This window comes from Nanorana parkeri, unplaced genomic scaffold, assembly GCF_000935625.1.
Source record: "Nanorana parkeri isolate BGI_ZX_2015 unplaced genomic scaffold, ASM93562v1 scaffold1178, whole genome shotgun sequence".
Lineage (NCBI taxonomy): Eukaryota > Metazoa > Chordata > Amphibia > Anura > Dicroglossidae > Nanorana > Nanorana parkeri.
Genome location: NW_017307446.1, coordinates 409,119 through 415,118, shown reverse-complemented (window position 1 = coordinate 415,118; position 6,000 = coordinate 409,119). Strand labels below are relative to the sequence as shown.

At 43.4% G+C, this 6,000-nt stretch overlaps 1 protein-coding gene across 1 annotated transcript in view; it reads right to left on the bottom strand.

Moving 5' to 3' along the window:
- Window positions 1-6,000, bottom strand: part of RNF13 (ring finger protein 13) — a 73,074-nt gene that overhangs the window by 33,236 nt on the left and 33,838 nt on the right. The window lies entirely within an intron of this gene.

Sequence of the window (6,000 nt, the reverse complement as noted above, 5' to 3'; positions counted from 1 at the left end):
GTCAATGTTAGGGCAGAACGGAGAGTGGCAAGACTGGTACAAGACAACAGAAGGGCAACAGTGCAGTGTCAGATTCCGCGCAACACCTTTCAACATCTCGTGGAGTCACGAGGCGGCCCAACGAAGTCATCTCGTGGAGTCATCTCGTGGCCCAATGAAGTACTGATGGGGTGGCCATAATAATCAGGCGTGTGTGTGTGTGTGTGTGCGCAGCGGCGGTGCAGGCCTAAAGCTGTGCACGGGGCCTGGCTGCCGTGTGTGTGTATGTATGTGTGTATGTATGTGTGTATGCCGGTCCGAGATCAGAACACCGGGGTCCCAGTCTCCTCCGAAGCCGCTGGACTGGCACTGCTGGGGCCTGGCCGCCTCCACCTCCTCGTCTGTCACCTGCACAGCTGTCAGCCGATACCCATGTAAGGGTCCCGGGCCCCTCACATGAGTATTGTCCGCACCCCCCTAATGGCGGCCCTGTATATACAATATATATATACACACACCGGCTTTTATAAGCGAATACAAAGCACACCGTAGTTTTTGTTGGGAGATTCATAAGTGTTTTACAATAATTTTTCCAAGCTTCTTAAAAGCGTAATCTCGTGTTTTTGGCAATGAAAATGCTTGTACTTAACATTTATAAGATTTGTGCAAATATTTCCAAGACTGTACCAGGAGGTAAAAATGTTTATATGTTTATTTGAAAAATGCAGGAGGTTTCAGAACACTTGTCAGCCCCCGCGCCCTAGTAGGAACATCTCACATAAAAACAACGGTATTCCTACGGTATGTCCAACCTTCTGCAAATACAACATTTGCAATATGCTTGGAAACCTTCGCAGGGTGCATGAGACCTTACAGACATACAAGCTGTTTTGTGGAATACAAAAACATTTGATGGATAAATATTTAAAACTACAGAAAATCATCATCAGGAATTACGACTGCTGACATAAAAAGGTGGTATGGGGGACAAAGATGTTTCTCTAAACAAAGCTGAAATGTAATAATTAATCCAATAAAGATAAACTGACAACTGGCAGCTCTCTGTGGTAACTATGCGATCTGCCCATCATTTTAAAGTGACACTAAACTCAGGAGTTAAGTCTTAAAAATACAATAATAATAATAAAACAACATGTAATAAAGTACCCTCACAGCAATGTATCTTGTGTGTCACTCGGCTGTAGATCATCAAATCATCTCTGAATTCATACTGACACTGTCCTTCCTTCTGACATCCTTGCCCGTGGTCCGTCCCTGTGTGTGCTGTAAAGTAGCCACCTCTCCAAGCTCACTCCTGTGATGGACTACAATCTCAATATACAAATTAGTAAACTAAACATGAGATTGTAGTCCATCACAGGAATGAGCTTGGAGCAGTGGCTACTTTACAACACACACAGGGACCATGGGGAACAAAAGTAGCCACCCTCCAGAAGGAAGGACAGTGTCAGTATGAATTCAGAGATGATTTGAAAATCTAAAGCCGAGTGATACACAAATAAGATACATTTTTGTTAATACTTAAGGCACTTGAATGCATTTTTAAAGGTTTAACTCTTCAGTTTAGTGTCACTAATGAAAGAATATTTAAGTCAAAACTTTTTTTTGTCTAGAGTAGAGAATAGTAAAACCAATGCAAACTTGTATTTATGTGGTCTATGTCTCTTTAAGGACATATTTCTTGATTTCCTATCTAGAGACACAACTGGAAGTGGGAGGAGATCACTCCACAAGAAGGAGAAGCAAGCGGACAACTCCACTGTCTTCCAGCGCCATAGTTTCCAGAAAACTCTTCACCACTCTCCATCCTGACTACTTCGGCTGTCACAGGAGGCTGAGCAGGCGGTGTGGGGAGGAGAACTTGGCCTCCTGTGGCACGGCTGACAGCCAACTTCTCCCCTAGCACCGCTGGCTCGGTCTCCTGTGACAGCTGTCTCCTCCCCCACACCGCTCTTCATCCTGATTAGTTGTCACAGGAGACGCTCGCCTCTGCGCCCAGCTCGGCCTCCTGAAAGGAGCAGTGGGGAGGCAATGTTTTAAAAATAAAAAAAGGTAATTAAACCATTTCATAATTTTATGTTAACAGCCCCTTCCTAAAATGAGAAGACCAACAGAAGGGGTGTGGAATTCCTATCGCCCGGGACCGGCAGTTTCGGGCGTCGCTTTTTTCTACATATAGCCCGGCTGCGGCCAAGCAGCACGGCTAAATGTAGTGTGGGAGCCGTTTCGTACAAGTGATTTTGAACGGCTCTACAGCCGTCCAAAATCACTTGTAACAAGCCTGAATCTCACTCCCCTCCCCTCTATCTATCTCCGGCAGCCGGCCATGTAACTCTCCCGGCTGTCTCTGGCTGCACGCTGGCTTCTTTTCTGCCCTGGACTTCGGGGTCCCCCACTCTTGTGGGGGACCCGACACCAGGCAAATTAGATTATGTTAAAGCACAGAGCAAAGAATGCTTCTTTGCTCCGTGTGTGCAGTGATACAGGAATGCAGCCTTCCTGTCACAGGAGAACGAGCACAGTACTGTGCTAGAACTCTTGTGTTGGAGGTGATAGGGTCAATAAAGAGAACCTGTCACCTCCAAATGCTTTCACACAGGAGCTTGTTAGCCCTTGTTTAATAGCAATAAAGTTAAGTGAAAAAAAAGTAAGAAAATAAATGACAATTCAAAATGTAAATACATAAAAATTGAAAAAATAAAAAGGCGATAAAGTAAAAAAATTATAAAAATAAATGAGAATTAAAAATAATAAAAAATAAAATAAAAACACCGCTGCACCCACCATCTGCATGCATGGGTATTGTGTGTGATTGGAGTGGGCGATTGTGCATAAAATCATGTGGATGGCCTAGCAGTCACAGAATCACATACCACCGCCGATCGCACTGGCGGTGCCATTATTGTCTAATGTCACCCCAGTCACGCCTGCCAGATTGCGCGGTTTCCCGCCACAATACCGCCCGTGCAATCAGACATAATCACGGTTCAAAACACTGCATGGTGCGTGTTGCGAAAATGTACCTTTTTTCAGTGATTGCCACACGGATGTAACTCCACTGAAATCAATGGGGCCGCGCGGCAAAATTATTTTTTTTTTTGTATCAGAACAAGTAGATTGTCATGAGGGACAAGTAGATCGGGCCCCCGCTTTAGTCCTTGGACAAGTAGTTTTTTCAAAAATTTCCACACCCCTGTACATATGAAATCTAGTAATATTGATCTAATAGCTATTCCCCTGTCCAAATACAAGCACTCGTACGGGCACTCTTACTGGATGGGGCTCTATTGGCTGGTGAGGGCAGAGTCATATGTCAGGCCTAGTAACAAAAGAGAAGACTAATCAGTGGTCAGAGTCAAAGAGGGGAACAGAAGAGGTTCTTCTGGTTAATTAAAAGTAATAGAAACATGCAGGGACAGATATCATTTACTTCCCTCAGCATACCCTCAAAGCTTCATTTCGCCTCTACTTAGTAACTCTAGGTTTACTGTTCCCTTAATATTAAATATTCTGCCAGGGGATTTAAATATGAAAATTAAATAATGGCATTGATTTCAATAATTTTCACCCAATTCTGTGTTCCCCTCAAATGCCAGGTTCAGGGGAAATGTCTTACCAATTCTCTGAAACCAATTGAAAATATAAAATGAACATAAACTTGGGTGGAAATTGCCCCTTTGATAAATCAGCTGTAATACATTTAACCACTGCCAGGGTACTGATAAGAGACATGCCCAGAACACAGCATGTTCCCACTCACCTACTAAAGGCAATTTATTGCCCACACAAATATAAACTCTGCCTATAAATCACTTTTTCAGATAAATGACCACAAGCCACCGAGATTTACAAACTAAACAGCATGATTTAGTTCATATAAAAGATGGATAATGTAAAACAGACAACGGATGAAATTGCCTGCTGAAAGTCATTTCTTCAGCTCCAAACTGTAGACTGCTATTGACCGCAAGCCTCTATGGAGAGAGAATATTAAATCCAGGTAATGGAATCTTGCATTAACCAATGCAAATGTGATTACCTAAAAAGGCCTGGTGTCTGGCACTAGCAATTCAGTCTCAGCGTGCGCGGCATTAACTGTTACTGTCCTCCAACAGCATATACAGTCAAGCCACCCTCGGATAACATTACACTTAAAGGAGAAGTATTGGGAGACTAAAATGTACTCTTACCAATAGTCTGAGCCGGCGTGCAACATTGCGGATGTCACATGTTGGCTCTATAGAGAAAAAAAATTGAGCGACCACTATCAGTCATTGCTCCCCGCTGGGATTCCCCCCTTTCCTTCTCTCTGCTTCTCCAGCACTCATTGGAGGGACAGACAGGGGAAGAGGCGGGCACAGCTGGCCCTGGCTCTAGAGAGACAGGGCCAGCTGTCAATTAGGCAGCGGAGTGGATCCCAACAATACTGTTGGGATCTTTCACGACTGCAGTGAAAGATGCAGGTTTGGCTACAGATCTCTTTTAATACACAGCATGCTGACAAAGTGAAGTATTAAAGGGAGCATGCACCAACAAAAAGCATGGACTGCCATTCTTTGAACTCTCATTTTGCAATTCTAAGTTGCCTGGCTGTTATGCTAACCCAAAAGGCTTTAATACTTTATTTATCTTACACAATTATGTTTACATAAGTCAGCATACAAGTTCTGACTTTCCTTTGCCTTCACTAGTTGCATGCTCATTCCTGGTTCATAACTCAAAAAGTATTGAGACCAGAGACAGCCAGGTAACTAGCATTTTCAGAAAGAGGTCATCAATGGAAGCCTATGTATTTGTTTAAGCATATATTTAATACACACAAACCTGGTATTTCTCTGAGTTGAAAGGTTCAACTGGTTGGTCTTGCGTTTCTTTTTACTTTGTAATACAATATGAATTACAGAAATTGTAATAGACAACAAGCCCATGGAACAAGTGAAATCCGCCCATAAACATAGGGATCCAGTTATAGCAATTCATCCAGCCAAACATTAGTTATGTGCGAGTTAACCAGCGGTTATGAGAAAGAGGCAAAAACAAATGTTCTCAGATGGGTACCTTAGGAAATAAATACATGTTAGTGGTAGTGATGAGGCTTGGGCTTAGTGTGAACCCACATCGTCTGAGTTCGCCCAAGTCCACTCAAAACTCTGACCACCACCCCTCCTCCCAACCCAATCAGTTGCAGCATTCCCTGCCCTGCAGCTTTACATCACAACGTACATGGAACAGGCCTTCCGCAATTGCTGCCTCTGGTTGTGTCAGGTGGAGGGGGTGGCAGTGAGAGTTTTGAGCTTGGGTGAAATCAGGTGAACTGGGTTGGCACCAAGCTCCGCCTCATCCATACTTATTTACCCATTTCTTTCCAATGCTATCCAGCTCCATCTAGTGGTCATAATGCAGGATTGTCTGGATCTACTACTGCCTATAATATGTGAAGAACATCCTATTAACTCTAATATTAACTCTCAAGCAACAGCCCCCCCCCGGCACAGGATGGCTATTGAAACCCTGCCCACTAATCAGAGGAGTGGACGTGAGAAAATTCTCTCTCAGGTCCACACCTCTGCTCAGTGTGCAGGCACAAAAGCCAGCCTATTGGCTATTGCAATTTGGCTTCCTATATGTGTAAGTCATCAAGAAGCCTACATCGGGTGTGCCTCGGGCATTGCTAATACAAATGGGGTTCCCAGATCATTGACAAAAGAGAACAGGGTATTACAACACGGTCTGAATGAGAAAGTGAACTAATGGCAGTTGGATTGCCCACTCTTCTCCCAGTGTTGACTATTAAAATTACCAACATTGCTTCCAAATGTTTTAGTGAGTTTTGGATGAAGAAAAAAAATTAAAAAATAGACCCTTACATTTTTAAAGCAGTGAATGTGACATTCACCATATATTCACTTCAGGTGTATCTTCTTGGTGCATGTAGTTTAAATGACAGGGAATGGTGAAGCAACTGTGAATGCCCCAGTAACTGCTTTATAAATATGATAC